The sequence below is a fragment of the Triturus cristatus genome, chromosome 1_1 (assembly GCF_964204655.1).
Source record: "Triturus cristatus chromosome 1_1, aTriCri1.1, whole genome shotgun sequence".
Classification (NCBI taxonomy): Eukaryota; Metazoa; Chordata; class Amphibia; order Caudata; family Salamandridae; genus Triturus; species Triturus cristatus.
In genome coordinates this window covers 936509151-936529311 of record NC_140579.1, presented here as the reverse complement: position 1 = coordinate 936529311, position 20161 = coordinate 936509151, and the positions used below count along the sequence as shown (strand labels likewise).

The 20161-nt window shown below is 42.3% G+C and overlaps 1 pseudogene; it reads left to right on the top strand.

The window, feature by feature from the left end:
- Positions 1-20161, top strand: part of LOC146871318 (Y+L amino acid transporter 2-like) — a 647328-nt pseudogene that overhangs the window by 490460 nt on the left and 136707 nt on the right.

Genomic DNA, 20161 nt, shown 5'->3' with positions numbered 1-20161 from the left:
GTAGTGTTATTTTTTTAGCTTCTCTTTCTATATTGGGACCTGCAAGCCACATATCAAAGTTAAGAAGAGTCATTAATAACTATTTAATCTAGCCATGATACCCACAATGAAGCTGTTATAGCGGGTGCCTTGCTACGCCCTTGACTCCGGAACTAAAGCCTAACATTGAGCATAACTAGGAAAAGGGCACACTACGTTGGATCTGGTACCACAAAGGCCTCTCCTTACTCAAAAGGAAACATTGAGGCAGGGGTCTTTCAACTCAGCCCTTTCACACAACCTTTAGTAATATCTATGTCGTTCCCACATTATCCTCCAAAGGATTCCTGCTCTGACCAGTGCCTATTAAACTCCTTCTACTGGTCCTGATGTCTGTGGAAAGTAGTGGGAAGTATCACAGATGGGACCATTCCTGTAGCCCAGGATACTGGATACAACTGCTTGCAGAACTAGGCCAGAGTGGCGCATAAATTGCATCACTTGTTAATAGCTTATAGCCAAAGTCTTAACAGTATTCATATTATACGGTTAGAAAGTTGGACCTGTTAAAATAAACGAGTAATAACCAGAATGCCTATGTATAAGCCCTTTTCTGAAACGTGTCAAGTAGCCTGTATTCCTTGATATGTTCATTTTGTTGTGACATTAATATTTGCACCGATGCTGTGTTGCTGAGGTGGGGCTGCGCTGGTGCTGGGGTGGGGCTGCGCTGAAGCTAAAGTGCAGCTGAGCTGAAGCTAAGGTGGGGCTGGGCTGAATCTAAGGTGAGGCGGTGCTGAAATTAAGGTGGGGCTGGGCTGAAGCTAAGGTCGGGCAGGGCTGAAGCTAAGGTGGGGCTGGGCTGAAGCTAAGGTGGGGCTGGGCTGAAGCTAAGGTGGGGCTGGGCTGAATCTAAGGTGAGGCGGTGCTGAAATTAAGGTGGGGCTGGGCTGAAGCTAAGGTCGGGCAGGGCTGAAGCTAAGGTGGGGCTGGGCTGAAGCTAAGGTGGGGCTGGGCTGAAGCTAAGGTGGGGCTGGGCTGAATCTAAGGTGAGGCGGTGCTGAAATAAAGGTGGGGCTGGGCTGAAGCTAAGGTGGGGCTGGGTTGAAGCTAAGGTGGGGCTTGGCTGAATCTAATGTGAGGCGGTGCTGAAATTAAGGTGAGGCGGCGCTGAAGCTAAGGCACTTGGTAACCTGCCCCTACCTCTCTGCATCCGCTGCTAGCGCCGGGACTCCTCCGTTGGAGGTAGCCGTGCGCTCTACAAACTACAATAATAATAATAGGTAGGTGAATACAAAACTTTCATCTAAGATACCCAGAAAAACCAGAAGGTACTTAAATCCTTCTATGGCTGAGCTACAGCCCTGAATATTATTATAGCTCTTCGGCGCCAAGTGCTAGATTCTCTTTACATTACTATGGGGCTTGTTCAAGCCAACATTGGTAATTTTATAAATAGGTTTTAAATGTGGGAAAAGCACTCAGGACCCATCTCCTTTTTTTGGTACTTCTCTCCTAACTGGTGGGAAAAAAGGTGTCGTTCCTAAAAAGTCTGGCTGTAGAATAAAAGGAGACACCCAAGAGAATGTAAAATCTAAAAATCTACCTCTCAAACAGCTAGGATCTCACCAATCAACATCTCTCTGCTCCTGGTGGTGAGATCCTGGTGACTGGTCATCGGTGTCTGCTTGGAGGCACTGTCCACTATCAAGAATTAGAATACTTACTGCTGACTACTGCCGACTGCGTTCTTCAGCCAAATGTTCAGATAGAGAATGGTCATCCCAATATACCTACCCTCCTTTTTGTTCTGCTACATACCCAAACATTAAGAGCAGTGCTTATTTTGTAAAAAAATAAGTTAGGGCTAGTCAGGAGGCCACTTCCGCTTGCACTGCCCATTGCCACTGACAGTGGTGCAGTTACAGTAACAACACAACTAATAACTGTCACATTTCCACAAGTGTGACAATCCTGACAATTCCAGGCTCCTAAAACTAAAAGGATGGCTTTGGCAGCAGGTATTAGTCATTCATAGTGTATATTTAATTTGTAAACAATTCTTGTGCTTGCATCTAAATGAAATAAACAGCGCCACCATGTGGCAGAATGTCATAAGTGCCAGTGCTGAGCACTGGAAACCACAGGCTCAAATTGAGCACCGATTAAGAGGTTCAACAGCCACTTTTAAGCTGGGCTGACCACATACTAAGGGCAGATTTACAAGCCCCTTGTGACACTTTTGTGCTGCCCTTGCATCACTTTTTGTGATGCAGCGGCGGTGTAAACAATGCGCCACCTTGTAGCCAATTTACAACGTGATGCATATAGGAGGATACATCACGTTGTAAAGCCAGGCATCCCATTATACCTGCGTCAGGTATAATGTATACAGGGTTGGCGGTCCCCTGCAAAAAGCCATGTAGTACTTACACAGTGAAATTTACATTTCACTGCGTCACTCTACGCCTTCACTGCGTCAAAATCCCTACACCTGCTCAGACCAGACGTAAGGAATGAAGCAAGGCTTTTTAAATGGGACTCACCTATCTGTTGTGGCGCATTGCTGGAGTTGCGTCACTTCCATGAGCAACTCCAGCAATGCGTCACTTTTGCACCAAAAGATGCGTCTCAATTTCTGATGCATCTGTCAATCCTTGCGCCATGGTGCTCCGTATTGTAAATATGGCACATCCATGGTGGCGCAAGGGTTTTGTATGGAGGTGCAGGGAAACTGACGCATCTTTGTTAATCTGCCCCTATATACATATACCTTGGTGGCCCTGGTAAATTCAGATATTATGGAATGATTTCAGAAATTATCTATGACCATTGCAACTACCCACTCTACAGCATCTGGAGGGGTATACTCTGAAGATACAGACATGCTTTGAAAAGGTTTACTAAATAGTTCTAGCCATCAGAGGACTTGAACATAGCCTAGCTCTGCAGGTTTTAGCTATTTATCACATCACCGATTTCTGACTCTCTCCATGTGACTCTCTCACCTGCCAGCACCGTAAATTACTCAGATGGGTTGTACGTGCGCAATAACAAATACACAAAATTCAACTTAGATTATGAAGAATAACTGTGAACACCTCAAAGAGACATGCAGAGCTAAGCGTTGCTGCCAGTTAATTATAATCTCAAATTGCCCTGCATTTCCCACATTTCCTCAATCATCACATTATTAAGCGTTGCGTCCCTTAACATGATAAGCCCACCTCATGGAAACACTTCCATCATTGTGTCATAACAAAGACAGCACCCCTACAACCACACACCCTACTTAATATAGCTTGCTTCCTGTGTGGGTACCCACCAACAGGTAGAAAGTGCAATATAAATGCTGCAATACAATATAAAACCATAAATCCAATCAAATGATGAACCCTGCTTGTAATGTGGAAGAGTGTTCAGTGACATGCTTACAGGTTAGCAAGAGTAAGAACCAGCACCTGCTTATAACGCGCTCCCTTCTCTCCCCCAGGTCTGCTCACCTTCGTGAACTGCGCCTACGTGAAATGGGGCTCAAGAGTGCAAGACATGTTTACCTATGCAAAGGTGCTGGCACTAATCGCTGTCATCATTGCAGGCATTGTGAAACTCTGCCAGGGTGAGTGTGCACATCTCAGCTGATTGAGTTGGGAAACATCACAACCAAACGAAATAATCAACCAAAATGTACTGGTGGAGTCTGTCCTGAGTCCACACAACTGAGAAATATGAGTGTCTTGAGAGTCCACATGATTGAACTGGGTTAGTGTTAACACAATCAATCTGGATGAGCATGCTAGGGAACAATACATTGAGATGGATGAGTGAGTTGTTAGGACTCAACATGATGGATCTGGATGAGTCAAGAGTCAACATAACTGAGCTGGATGAGTGAATGTGCTGGGCGAATGCGCCAAGAGCCAACACAGACAAGCTGGTTGAGTGAATTAGATAGTAACACACTGAGCTTGAAACGTGAGGGACAGTGCTTGATTTTGTAATAAAAAAATACATATACAATAAGTCCAAGAGCCTGCAGCTGGCTCTACTGAATACTGGGCTATCTAACAAGGCTGCATTCTTTTGGTTCCTCAGGCCTCTGCTCTTTGCCATGCTTCATGTCTCTTTATCAGACTCTTGCAATACTTTTTCATCACTGTATTCTTCTATTGTCACTGGTTTTCTATCTTTCTTGTCCTTTCACCTATTTTGTTTTTCTCTCTCTGGGTCAAAACCTGATGATGAAAATGACTGTTGGTGCCCAAACTCCACATGTGATCACAGCACAAATTAAGCAGTAGTGAGGAGTCAGCACAACTGAGATGAAGGAGGGAATCATGAATCAAGATCACAAACCTGGATGAATGTAGAGTAAACACAACAGAGCTGAAAGAGAGAGTCCACAATTTATGCAACCTTGAGAAATGAGTCAGATAAGGTTTCTTGTGCCTGAGTTGTAAGAGCAAGCAGATGAGGATAGTTTGGTCCAAGTTAAAGGGGTATTGAGTTCCAAATGCTCTTATTCAAGATGAATGAATCAGTTGACTGACTTGTCTTCACCTCTTCCAGGAAAATCTGAGCACTTTGAGAACTCCTTTGAAGGCTCTTCTTACAATCCAGGTGACATCGCCTTAAAACTCTACTCTGCCCTTTTCTCTTACTCTGGATGGGACACCCTCAACTTCGTCACAGAGGAGATCAAGAACCCAGAGAGGTAAGATAGTATTAAGAGATGGAAAGTGATATTAGATTGCTCCACTACAGTGAAAGACGGATGCTGCTATGAAATTGTTATAGAGGGCAGTACCAACGTACAGAGAGGTTAAAGTGCACAAGTGCCTGAAGATAAGATTGCTCCTCTTACAGAGGGTTAGTAGTGCACCAACAAAGGTAAACGCACTGAGATAAATGTGTGCCAATAGAGACGAGTGTACAACTTACATTTAGTATTTAACGGTAAGGACGTACTAAATACAGTAAACGTGCACTGATGTACATAGAGGTAAGCATGTAGTGATGTGCAGAGTGGTTAATACACACCTGTTTGCAGATGGGTAAGAGTGCACTATTGTACAAAGTTAAAACGCATTAGCCTAAATTGCAAAAAAGAACTGCATGCTAGTCCTAAAGTATCATCTGCTAGAGCTTGTTTGCAACTCAGCAATATGGATAACCTAGGGCAGAAAAGAGAACCTACTTCCTTGTGTTTTTCATAGTGGACTCGACAATCATTGAGTCAAGTGGATGAGCTTTATGATGATATTTGACATGAGAGTGTACCCCAGATGTAGTCGAGGTTGTCTACTGCCTCCTCATACCAGTCTGGTATCCTTGCCGATATGAAGCAGCTGATTGTAGACACAGAGAGACCAGCCTTTTACCTGCATCTACTCAAGAGGGGGCAACCTACAAGTCCTTTCTTGGAAAATTGTCCTAGTTCTGAGACCTTAGATTTCTTCTTGTTCATTTTATGAAATAAAGTCTCTAATCAGCAGAGTGTCAACACCAGACTCAAACTCCAACTGAATGGGTAGCCGTTCTTCAAATACAATGGCCATCCTACAATTCCCCCACTCTCAGAAAATCTCACTTGATATGCATTAGAACAGTCCCCAATGGAGACCCTGTGATGTGCTGGCCAAGGTCTCATGTCTCAACCCTAGAACTACATTTCTAAGGTAAAACCCGACCCTTTCTCTTGTGGTGACTGGTTCCCTATTCCAACGTGTCAATTTGTTCCTCTCGTGGGATCTCGCTCTTGGGTAGGTGCAGCAAGGCTAATAAGACTGTGAGGATTAGTCGAAATTCTGTGCTAGAGGTAAGTGGTCCCTAAGAGGGAAGTGTAATCCTGGACTTCCATGGCAGTAGTAAGATAAAGAACTCCTCTGCGAGTTAGTTATAGTTAAGCGATAGGTGCATTTATTTTTAGTAATGTCATTCTTATATTGCTTAAATGGTACAGAGGAGTATGAAACAGTAGTCATATTACTTAGAAAGACCAGAGGTGCTCCTATGGAATGATGGAGCAGTGTAAGTGGTAAGAAGTGTTTAAGTGCGCTTGTGCTATGTACAGGCATATATATATACATGTGACTGATCAGCACAATTTATTGACGAGACACCAGAGGGTTGGAGCAAAGAGACACACAACCTAAGATGTGTCAATCAGTATTTCATGGGATTGCCTCAGAAAACTGTTGACAGAAGCAGGGGACTGCGCCACCAATTTCTTGTGCAAGAGGCTGACACAGACAATATACTGCTGCTCATGTCCTGATTAAAAAGCAAGTAAATCCGATGGTGTGGTGCGGGCCAGTGGGTGTCAAAAACCCTAGAGTTACAGTGAACTAACACCTGCATCTAATGTAGGTTCCATCCTGGTATATAGACGCGTTAATGTCTTACGTGCACCGGTTGGAACCGTTTCCTTCCCCGCAGTCTGCAGTTGTGGCTCTCTGTGCCCCAACCCTCTAGTGTCTCCTGTTCTCTCTTTTTGCCCTGATGATGACCCTGTCCTAAGTAATTTTGCGAAGGGGTCGATACATTGGCATTAACATATATGGACTGATTTAAAAAATTTGATTGTGGTTGTCGACACTCACATTATGAGTGCCGTTCTTGTCAACATGTTGCCCAGATCAGTCTCTTGTGTATATACCTGTTTATAGCACAAGAGCACTTAATCACTTCATGTTACTTCCACTGCACCGTCACCCCATAGGAACACCTTTGGTCATTCTAAGTAATATGAATACTGTGTCATACTCCTTTGTACCTTTTTTTGCAATGTAAGAACAACATTACTAAAATAAAGGCACCTATCACATAACTAAAACTAACTTGCAGAGGAGTTCTTTATCTCACTATTGCTGTGTAAGTCCAGGGTTACACTTCCCCTATAGGGACCACTTGTTTTGATAATAATTGTCCAGCCCAGGTCCCTGGGTTTCTGGGTTGCCCCTTTTCTTCTAGCATCATATGTTAGAGGTAAGGCAAAAATCCATGTGGCCAGCTCGATCATGTCACTGCATGAACCAGATTAGGCAGTGCTTGGAAGTGTCTGATGCAATGCGAGTTATGCATTTTCTGCCCCCAGGGACGTTTACTTTGGTGTAACGGGGTGGTTGACTAACACTATAACTTTGTGCTACACACCCACGAGTTCCATGCTTTCACTTGCATCACTCAAGAATTGGGTTTTATCTTACAAGGCTGTCTGATTCACAATTCAAGATCAGCCTAATTTGTTATAGAGAAAAGCGAGAGAAGCCTCCCTGTTTTCCTTTTCTCTGAAGAGGGAACACTATAAGCTAAACCACCCCTTTGGGGTAAAGAAATCTATCCAGGTGTGCCCGACATTTAGGAGGGTTCATAGCAGAATATAGAAATTGGTTTGTTAAGGCTCAGATGCAGCTTTTCCCAGCTCACCACAAACCTCTAGAGGTTTGGGACAAGAACCCAGAAAATATTAATGAATCAAAGGCGTGCGCATGTGTGTGTGTGTATATATACATATCTATATGTACATATGTATATATACATATATATATATATATATATATATATATATATATATATATATATATATATATATATATATATATATATATATATATTCACAGAAAAAAACATAGGTTTCAGGCACGTTATAGTTAGGAATTAGCATTTAAAAAACCTCAGAAATTCACTGAAAAAACCATAGGTTTCAGGGGTGTTATAGTTAGCTGGACTTTTCACTTGTACAAAACCATTGAAATTCCCCCGTTATAGTTAGTTCAGCTGACTATAACTCGCGCGCCCGCAATGCACTGCTGATGACGTCACATATTACATCACTCATGACATGGTCAGTGACATCACTCATGACATCACTGATGACATCTCAAATGACATCACTGATGACATCATCCAGTGAATGTGTGTTTTTCTGAAAATTAAATATGTTTTATATATGTATATCTCAAGATCAATGGAAGAATAAATGGGTATATAAGTGTCTAAATGGATGATTTGTTTTTGAAAAATTGATTGTGTAACTGACTTATTAAGTGTATCATAGTGAATACATGGCTTAGTGAGTAATGTTTAAATATGTAAATATCTGTGTCAGTCTCTCACTTTGTGTATAAGTGGCTGCATGGGTTGGTGAGTAGCTACATGGGTGTCTATATAGGTTATTAGTTGGTTTTTTGAGTATCAGTCTGAGTGTCTGCATGGTTCGGTGGGGGGTATTACGTAGTGCATAGTTGCATGAATGAGTGACTCACTGTTTGTATGTGTTGAAGACAGCATGTGTGCAGGACTGTATGGGTGGATGAGTGTGTGTATGGGTGTGTTAGTGAGTGAATGACTGTCTCAATAGTGTCTTTATGAGTAACTACATATGTTTTAAACTAGTATATGTGACTATTGGTGTATATAAGTGAGTATATGTGAGAGTGAGAGATTGAAAGAGTTCCTGTATGAATAAGTATGTGTTTCTATAAGTGATTGTTTAAAAGACTAAGTATGTGTAAGTTTCCGTAGAAGTAAGTGTGGTGGTGTGTGTATAACTGTATATGCAAGTAAATGTATGTTTGATTCTTTATTAGCATGAGTGACTATGTGTGTGAGTAACTCTATGGATGACTGGCATTGTGTAACAGGATGTATAGGTGTATGAGTACATATGATGAGTGAGTACATGTATGAGTGACTGTATAGGACTGTTGGTGAATGAGTGGATGTGTATGTGGATCTTATAATTACTGAAGAGGTTGTTGTAACTGGTATTGGTATGTCCATTGTTTTGAAAATTGTAGTCTCTATTTTTGAATGTGTGTATCAAAGGTTATAATAGGGTGAGAGGAGGTCTGCCACTCTATCACAAGGATGATGTCATCAGTAATGTCATCAGTGATGTCATTTGAGATGTCATCAGTGATGTCATGAGTGATGTCACTGACCATGTCATGAGTGATGTAATATGTGACGTCATCAGCAGTGCATTGCGGGCGCGTGAGTTATAGTTAGCTGAACTAACTATAACGGGGGAATTTCAATGGTTTTGTACATGTGAAAAGTCCAGCTAACTATAACACCCCTGAAACCTATGGTTTTTTCAGTGAATTTCTGATGTTTTTTAAATGCTAATTTCTAACTATGCCTACAGAGATAGGACATGTGAAGAAAGAAGAAAAAATGCACAGAAAGAAAAAAAAGAAGTGCAGAAAGAAGCAACAGAAGTCCTCAAAGACGAAGAAAAGTGCAGGAAGAAGGATAACGTGCAGAAAGAACAAAAAGAAGAGCAGAAAGAAGCCTTGTTGCAAAATCATCCTGTACCCTCAACTTTTTCAGACGGATACTGGTGGTAACTGAGTCTGACTAACCAGTCCTAGAGCCAGTGCTATGTTAAAAGACACTTAGAATACAGTGAAAACACCTACATACACTAGGGAACATTATGCGTTGGGGTCCCCCTGTGATTAGCATGACCTCCTCTGTAAGCCCCTAGTATATAATAGGGCAGGTGGGATTAAAACTACCTCTTAAAACAGGCCACAGGGCGTTTTTGCACACGTTAACTCAGGCCCCGTCCCCTCCCTTCACCACAGTGTAAACATGCCCTGTGTCCGTTTTTAGTTGGGAGATTAAGTTCATTTGAATCCTGAGGGTCCCTAGGGTCCAACTAGCCCACTAGGTACCTCCAGTAAGTGCCACAGAGCTGCGTTGCAGAGAGGTGTAAAAAGTGGCACGGCCTGGACCACCTCTCTGCAATGCAGCTCAGTGGCGCTTACTGGAAGCACTTGGTGGGCTAGTTAGCCCCCAGGGGCCCTCAGTATTGAAGGGAAATGATATCCCCAATTTAAAACGTGCCATAGTGCGTGTTTGCACACGTCACCTCAGGCCCCGTCCCCTCCCTTCACCACTGTGTAAACGCGCCCTGTGGCTGTTCTAAGTTGAGAGATTAAGTCCCCTTGATTCCTAAGGGTTCCTAGGGTCAAACTAGACCACTAGGTACCTCCAGTAAGCACCACAGAGCTGCGTTGCAGAGAGGTGTAAAAAGGGGCTTGGCCTCAGAACACCTGTCTGCAGCGCAGCTCCCTGGCGCATACTGGAGATGCCTGTTGGGCTAGTTGGCCCTCAGGGACCCTCAGTATTGAAGAGGAATTAATTCCCCAACTTACAACTCGCCAGGGGGCGCGTTTGCAGAGTGCTGCAAGGAGGGGGCGTCGCCTCCGGCACGATGCCAGTCTTTTATTTTTTTGAATTTTTTAAGAAGTGGGGCTGTGTGGTTCCCCTTCTTATTCTAATTTATTGGCCCTGATGACACCATCCCCCAGGGCCTGTCTCCTAATTATATTTTTTTGACCCCAATCCCCAGGGCCGGCCACTGTTTTTTATTATTTAAAAAAAATATATATTTATAGACACACCTAGGACATGCTGGACAAACCGTACGTACCTATCACCATGACGATTTGCGTGATATTCATTAAAAGGCGACTATGCATACAATGAATCCACGTGGAATGTATTTACACCACTAGTGAAGCTCTGACATGTCTGATGCCCTACCGTGCCTAATCCCGGTAGACACCCTTGTCGTTTATTTATACAAACATGGGTAGCTATTGACGTGCACATTTAATACACATGCACACCAAGCCATTCAAAGGGGATTCGACAAAAATTCGACCAAAACTATGCAAGAAACCCCCCTCACGATTAATAAAACACACATCCACTGCCGGATGTGTAATACTTTTTATTTTACTCTCTGGAAAGGGGACGAACATCACTTGAGAGTCACAGCGCGCTCCTGGCAGAGCCCAATGCTGTGTTACACCCACCATTGCCTGCTGAGTGCCACACACCTCTGTTGTATTCCACTAGCTAGTGCATATGCTATGACACTCTCTAGCCCATGTGCACTGTAACACCACCCAGTGAATATGTCATGCCACACTTGTCTTCGCACAGGTTATATTGCCCCATCTAACGTGCCTTCCTCGATGCCTATGTTATAACGCACAGTGCTATGCCATACATATTACAATCTGGGATCCATATCTTTGTCACAGTGCATATGCAACGTTACACTCCCCAGCACATATTTTATATTACAACTTTAGAGACTAGTTAGGTTACACAACACTGCCCTGTGCATATTACACTCCAAGGCGCATATCGCATAGCACGCGCTAGTGCCTGTGCTATCTCGCGCTCTCCAATGAATCTGTCATTGCGCACAATGTATTGCATATTATATTTCACGCCCGGTTCATCTTATATCACACTTTTTGGTGCATAGTTTATACCATACACTATATCTAGTTTTCATTTTCAATCGTGCTCTCAGGACTATGTTCTATATAACACTGTGTTCACCTACCCTTTTCACGGGCATTGCATTTTGCGATAGGGGGTGGAGGGTCAGGGGGTGTTTCTGCCAAGTGAGCCCGGAGTCACAGTCACAAACGTCCTCTTCTTCCTGAATAAAAGTGAGATTATGCTGCATACTTGTTCATATTTTAAGTAGTTCGCACAGACACACGTTTTAAAAACAATAAAGCTCCTAATACCCGCCTTCTCTTAACAGTTAGCTTGCTGCCCCATCCCCCTCCTCCCTATCCTCTGTTGTGTGAATCCATGGACTAGCCTCCTCCCTCCTGCCATGCATGGTCTGATGTGCTGCCACTGCCCTCAATTTAGTATGATGTACCAGTCCACTCCTCCTGCCCTCCATTGCCCAATTCTATGTCCCATCATTGACCTCCTGCTTAAACTCTGTGCTTAGCTTGCTGCCCCTATTCTCCTTCCCCCTGCCCTCCGATGTCTTTGTGCATGCCCCTGCTCCATCCTTTTTGCCCACCATGTTCCATGGACCTGCCACTCCTATCTACTCTGAGTGTTCTGTTGAGCTGCCACTCCCCTCCCACCTGCCTAGCATTGTCAGATGACTGTAACCTATCCCTGCCACCTCCACCCTGCCTGTCCACATGCCATGCCCCTATCCTCTTCCTCCTCTTCCTCCTGTCCACATGGTCCATTGTACTGCCACACCCTTCTGCCCTCCCTGGTCTGTTGTGCTGCAACTGCTCCTCCTGCCTGCCCCGTGCGGTCTGTTGTGAGGCCCCTTCCCCTGAACTTTCTTGTCTGTGCACAGGTCCTGACCCTCCCTTCTATCCTCCATCGTCCTTTGTGCATGCCCCTGCACCCTCCTTCTTGCCCATCATAGCCATTGTGCTGCCCCCAGCCCTCTGTTTACATGTGCAGACCCCTACCCCCTCCCTCCTGGCTTGTCTGTTCCATTGTAATGCCCCTGATCCGTCCCTCCTGCCCTTTATGGTCTGTTATGCTGCAGCTTTCTCACCTGTCTGTCCATTATGGTCAGCTAGCTACCATTGCCTCTTGCCCCTCTGTTCTCTGTTGTCCATGTGCATGGTCCTGTCCCCTCCCTCTTGCTTTCTATGGATTGTTGTGCTGCACTCCCGTCCCGCATGCCCTGTGTGGTGTATTGTGCTGCTGCAAACCCTGATGCCTGCCCTGCAGAGTCAGTTTGGCGCACCTCTTCATGTCCCTCCTGTCCTCTGTTATCCAAGTCCATGTACCTACCCCATTTCCTTCCATGATCCAATGTACCATACTTGCGAACATTTTGAACTTGGTAAGAGGGAGATTTTGAAAAAAAGCTGGGGTATTGATTTTCCCCTTTGAGTTACATTGAAAAAGAGGAGATTGTAGACAGGAGACAGATCAAATAAAGCCCATTTGAGCTTAAAAACATTGGACGTTTCCTGGCTGAATCGGGTCTGTTGGCATGTATGGTTGTACTACCATTGCCTCTTCCTTCTGCTCACAATGGTCTATTACATTGCCACAGCCTCTCTTGCAAGTCCTGTATTGTTGGTTTGTTGCCCCTGCCCCCCTTTCCACTGCCCTCCATAGTCTGTTGTGCTGCCACGGCCCTTCCTGCCTGCTCAGTGTGGTTAAATTGTTGCCTTTGCACCCTCCTACCTGCCTTCAATTTTCAGAATCCGTGCCCCTGGCCTCTGCCTCTCAACAGTATCCTAATGAACAACTAGATTGCTAACATTCTATATTTATTACAAAAGTGTGGAACGCCTGACGTCATCTTGATGTAATCAAAACTGTAATACCTAGAGCATTTCCTTTAGAAATTACATATATGAGAGGGTCTTATTGGCATCAAAATTATGGTTAGTGCTCTAAAAGACTAAAATAAGGACATATTTTCTGAGTTTTCAAATAGCGACAAAGCACTTTTAAATTATTTGTTATCTTTATGTTTTTTTATCCAGTTGACCACTTGATTAAATGTTGCACTTAGGGGAGAGGATGTGGTGTTACTTCCAGAACTGCAGACTTTGCAACTGGGGACCAGGTTGGAGTTTCTGCTTCAGCTCGTCATTCTGTGATTCTGGTCAAATCACTTAGTCTCCCCATGTCTACAACCAAAATGAATTTGTTCTTGTGTGATGTAACCAATGCTCATGTAAAGCACTCCAATACCTGACAAGTCTGCACTATATAACACTGCAAAAACACAAAATAATAAGTGTTTTGCACACTTCTGTCATTGGGCTATATTTGGGCTACATCTGGTTGATTTTGGGCTACATTTGGGCTCTTTTGTCTCCGGTGGCCATTTTGGGAGATTTATTTGTTATGAAGATTCCTAATTTCCTCATGTACTGTAGTCTCCTCAGTAGGAAATGCTTTCAGTTTTTTACTTTGATTCCATCATGAAGGTATTCAGATATGTCACACATTTGCCATAAATTCTGAATGTTAGCACTCTAGTTGCTCATTAGATCACTGTAGTAAAACTACTGTTCACCATGGAAGTCTGCTCCTGGTATTAAAAGTGCATGTTTCAGTCTGCATGTCAGAATTTTTTAATGAAATAGAAGAGGATTTGAGAAGTCACTCAAAATGTGCCCTCATTTTCTTTCTTCAGCATTAATCATAATTTCTATGGCAAAATGAACCCCCTCATTGTGTTCCTTTTTAAATTAAATGTTTTAAGTATTACCAGTTTATTCCAATCAAGATGGCTTCAGGTGTGCCATACTTTTGTCATAATGAAGACAGTAAGCGATTTAGTTGTTTTTAAGAACACTCTGGGACATTCTGTCATTGGGCTATACTTGGGCTACATCTGGGTGATATTTGGGCTACATTTGGGCTCTTTTGTCTCTGGTGGCCATCTTGGGAGACTTATTTGTTATGAAGTTTCCTAATTTCCTCATTTACTGCAGTCTCCTCAGTAGGAAATACTTTCAGTTTTTTACTTTGATTCCATCAAGAAGGCATTCAGATGTGTCACACATATGCCATAAATTCAGAATGTTAGCACTCTTTTTGCTCATTAGATCACTGTAGTAAAGCTACTGCTCACCAGGGAAAACTGCTGCTGGTATTGAAAGTGCATGTTTCAGTCTGCATGTCAGAATTGTTTAATGAAATAGAAGAGGATTTGAGAAGTCACTCAAAATGTGCCCTAATTTTTCTTTCTGCAGCACTAATCATACTTTTTATGGAAAAATGAACCCCCTCATTTTGTTCCTTTTTAAATTAAATGTTTTAAGAGTTACCACTTTAATCCAAGCAAGATGGCTTCAGGTGTGCCATACGTTTATCATAAGTAGGACTGTTAGCGCTCTAGTTGTTCTTTGAAACACTCTGGGAAGCTGCAGTAGAACACAAAGGAATCAACTGACAGTCTCTGCCCTTGTTGGATGTACATGTTTTACTGAGAATGTCAGACTTCATTCTCACATGACTGAGAAAGATAATGTGAATTTACAGAAAATATGCTCTCAGTTTAGCTTATAGATCACCTTCCAAACCTCTGTGGGAAAAGCATGAGAAAATATTTTTCTCTCAATCATGATATCCCAGCAGAAGGCTTTTTCACATGGTGAAATCACCTTAGAACATACCACAATTCCTAAAATGAATATGGTACCATCAACAAATGATTTCTAATGTAACTAAAGTCTTAAAACCTTCTATTAACTGCAATGATTTTTAATGAGGTGCTATCATGTATATTGGTCCTAAGATAGCTGCCAACACTTCTTGGATGAAGTGCTGACAGCCAATCAGATCTCAGGATGAGATGTGTGGTTAGGCTTCGCCCACATATATATATGATTTTACTTTTGATTTTCTCAGGAACTACAGAACAGATTGACACCAGACCTGCAAAAGGCACTTCCCTGACCTGAGGACTACCTCTCTGCCAAATTTCAAGTAATTCTGTTCAGCCGTCGGGCTGTACCTTGGACTAAAGGTCCCTATGGAAAAATGCATGGGGAAAACGTGTTTTGGGACCCCCCTTTTTTCTCGGCCCCCGCTTGACGAATCACCCCGAGCCTTTCAGGGTTGGAGCGGAGCGGAGCGCCCTACTTATTTTGAAAATTTTGCGAGGATTCGTCAACCGGCGCCAAAGTTATTCCAAATAGAATGTTGCGGATTTCCTATGGAAACACGGTCCTAACTATAACTATCTACTGGCGACCGCCAGTAGATAATATATATATATATATATTCACAGAAAAAACCATAGGTTCCAGGGGTGTTATAGTTAGCTGCCCATTTCACTCATACAAAGTCATAAAAATTCCTCAGTTATAGTTATTTCTGCCAACTATAACTCGCGCGCCCGCAATGCACTGCTGATGATGTTTTATATTGCATCATTCATGACATGGTCAGTGACATCACTGATGACATCACTGATGACATCTCAAATGACATCACTGATGACATCATCCACTGAATGTGGTTTAGCTTGAAATTTAAATATGTATTATATATATACCAATCTGTATTGAAGATTGAGTGGATATATAACTGTCAGGATTTAGTAGCTGTCTGACTGTCTTTTTAAGTGAGTCATTAAAAGTGTCTCACTTAATACATGGATTAGTAACTAAACTATGTGAATGTGTGCAGCACTGTCTCTGTTGTTGTATAACATGCTGCATCAGTTAGTCACTAACTACATGAGTGTGTATATTAGTTATTGATTAGTTGGGTGAGTATTTGTATGGGATACTGAGTTTGTGTGTGGTTGGATGGGGTGTGTGTAACTCTATGCATAGATGTGTGAATGGTTGATTGACTAGGTGTATGGGTTTAAGATTGCATGTGGAAACAGTTGTTTGGGTGACTGAGTGTATTTATTTGTGTGTTGGTGAGCGAATATATGTTTTAGTTGTACATCTTCAACAAAGTAAAAAAATAAAAGGCATTGTATGTGAAAGTTGGTGTATATAAATAAGTATGTGTAAGAGTCAGTGATTGTGAGAGTATAATTGTAATGGTGTTTTTTTAACATATTAACGATAAGTTACTATGTGTTTGAATTAATGATGTGTTGTTGGATAATTGTGTAAGTGAGTAAATTTAAGTGCAATACATTTTTTTCATGAGTGAGTAGGATGACTGTATAACCGACTAAGATGACTGCTGGTGTGTCAATGTCTATATATGTGTATAAGTGCATTTGATAGTGTTCTATTAATTAATGACTGCATGTATAGATGATTCTGTTGTTGAATGGGTAGTTGTGTGTGTAGACTTAGGAATCAGTGAGTGGGTATGTAGTAACTGGTATTGGTGTGTCAATGGTTTCAAATATGGTACTCTGTATTTTACAGTGAGTGATGAAAGGTTATACTAGTGTATGATGTGGTTATCAGATTGTCAAGTGGATGATGTCATCAGTGATGTCATTTGAGATGTCATCAGTGATGTCATCAGTGATGTCACTGACCATGTCATGAATGATGCAATATGTGACATCATCAGCAGTGCATTGCGGGCGCGTGAGTTATAGTTAGCAGAACTAACTATAACGGAGGAATTTCTATGGTTTTGTATGAGTGAAATGGGCAGCTAACTATAACACCCCTGAAACCTATGGTTTTTTCTGTGAATTTCTAAGGTTTTTTCAATGCTAATTTCTAACTATAATGTCTCTGAAACCTATTTTTTTCAGTGAATTTCAAAGGTTTTTTAAATGCTAACTTTTAAGTGTGATAGTAGTTATATCTATTTTTTGTACTGATTTTTCTACAGTTTTTAACTGTTTATTTATAAATATATTATTCATTAAATAACATAATATATTTTTCAGAAAATTGCAAAAAAAAAAATGTTTTAATTAAAACTGAAATATTGATTATTTTTCTTGTTTTCATTTTTTATTTTAATATATTTATATTAATTTCTTTAAAAAAAAATCCAATTTTTTTCGGAGTCGCGCACTTAAAGTGTACACATCACGGTGGGTGCGTGCATTCTAGTCGCCATTTTAGAAAAGTCATGAAGGATCCGCGTATGGTGTGCGACGGCTGCGTGTTTTCAGTTACATCATATACATTTAATATCACGTGATATGCGCGATTGGTATGCGACCAGTCTGCGACTCCTGCTCCCGTGCATTTGCGACACATGCGCATTACGGTACGAGATGTTTGCACGATTGCGGGTCCCGCGTGACATCATATACGTACTGGGGCACTTGGTGCGCGACTCCCGCATAAAAAATGTATGTTCCAAAATGATATGTATGTGTCTTTAATATACATATTAAGGCAAGAGATTGTGCAAGATATTCATCAAAATAATATATTTGTACTTATAATAAACGTATATTATTTTTAAATATATTTTCGCGAAGTCGGGTGCGTGCATCGTGAGTGCAGAAAACCAGGTCAGCAGAGCTGCTGTAGAGCCAGAGAACCAGGTCAGCAGAGCTGATCTAGAACCTAAGAACTAGGTCAGCAGAGCTGCTCTAGAGCCAGAGAACCAGGTCAGCAGAGCTGCTGTAGAGCCAGAAAAACCAGGTCAGCAGAGCTGCTTTAGAGAGAGAGAACCAGGTCAGCAGAGCTGCTTTAGAGCCAGAGAACCAGGTCAGCAGAGCTGCTCTAGCTGACACTGACTGACTGACACTGACTGACTGACACTGACTGACTGACACTGACTGACTGACACTGACTGACACAGATTGACTGACACTGACACTGACTGACACTGATTGACTGACACTGACTGACTGACACTGACTGACTGATTGACACTGACTGACACTGATTGACACTAACTGACACTGATTGACTGACACTGACTGACTGACACTGATTGACTGACACTGGCTGACACTGATTGACTGACACTGACTGACTGACTGACACTGACTGACTGACACTAACTGACACTGACTGACTACTCTCTACTACTCTACTAGCAACTCTCTCTCGTACTCTCTACACTACTCACTCTCTACTACTCTACTACTCTCTACTACTCACTCTCAACTACTCACTCTCTACTACTCTACTACTCACTCGCTACTACTCTCTACTACTCACTCTCTACTACTCACTCTCTACTACTCACGCTCTACTACTCTCTACTACTCACTGTCTACTACTACTCTCTCTACTACTCACTCTCTACTACTCTCTACTATTCACTCTCTACTACTCACTCTCTAACTGACACTGACTGACTACTCTCTACTACTCTACTACTGACTCTCTACTACTCTCTACACTACTCACTCTCTACTACTTTCTACTACTCTCTACCACTCACTCTCTACTACTCTACTACTCACTCTCTACTACTCACTCGCTACTACTCTCTACTACTCACTCTCTACTACACTCTCTACTACTCTCTCTCTCTACTACTCTCTACTATTCACTCTCTACTACTCATTCTCTACTACTCTCTACTACTCACTCTACTACTCTCTGCTGCTCTCTACCACTCACTCTCTACTACTCTACTACTCTCTCTCTACTACTCACTCTCTACTACTCTCTCTCTACTACTCTCTACTACTCACTCTCTACTATTCACTCTACTACTCTCTACTACTTACTCTCTACTACTCTCTCTCTACTACTCACTCTCTACTATTCACTCTCTACTACTCACTCTCTACTACTCACTCTCTACTATGCACTCTACCCTACTCACTCTCTACTACTCGCTCTCTACTACTCTCTACTACTCAGTCTCTACTACTCACTCTCTACTACTCTCTACTACTCTCTCTGCTACTCACTCTCTACTACTCACTCTCTACTACTCTACTACTCTCCACTACTTGCTCTACCACTCACTCTCTACTATTCTCTACTACTCACTCTACTACTCTCTCCTACTCTCTACTACTCACTCTCTACTACTCTCTACTACTCACTCTGTACTACTCAGTCTCTACTACTCACTCTCTACTACTCTCTACTGCTCAGTCTCCACTACTCATTCTCTACTACTCGCTCTCAACCACTCTCAACTACTCACTCTACTACTCACTCTCTACTACTCTACTACTCTCTCTACTTCTGACTTTACTATTCTCTCTCTACTACTCACTCTCTACTACTCTCTACTACTCACTCTCTACTCACACTCTCTACTACTTGCTCTCTGCTACTCGCTCTTTACTACTCTCTAGTACTCACTCTACTACTCACTCTCTACTACTCTCTACTACTCACTCTCTACTACTCCACTACTCTCTACTACTCACTCTCTGCTACTCACTCTCTACTCTACTACTCTCTACTACTCTCTCTCTACTACTCACTCTCTACTAATCACTCTCTACTACTCTCTACTACTCACTCTCTACTACTCTCTCTCTACTACTCTCTACTACTCTCTCTCTACTACTCACTCTGCTACTCACTCTCTACTACTCTCTACTACTCTCTCTCTCTGCTACTCACTCTCTACTACTCTCTACTATTCACTCTCTACTACTCACTCTCTACTACTCTCTACTACTCACTCTCTACTACTCTCTACTACTCTCTACTACTCACTCTACTACTCACTCTCTACTACTCTCTACTACTCTCTCATACTCACTCTCTATTACTCACTCTCTACTACTCACTCTACTACTCTCTACTACTCACTATCTGATACTTTCTCTACTACTCTCTACTACTCTCTACTACTCACTCTCTACTCTCTATTACTCGCTCTCTACTCTCTACCTCTCTACCTCTCTCTACCTCTCTCTCTACTTCTCTCTACCTCTCTACCTCTACCTCTCTACCTCTACACCTCTACCTATACACCTCTACCTCTCTACCTCTCTGTACATGCACACATATGCACATATATATATGCATATGCATTT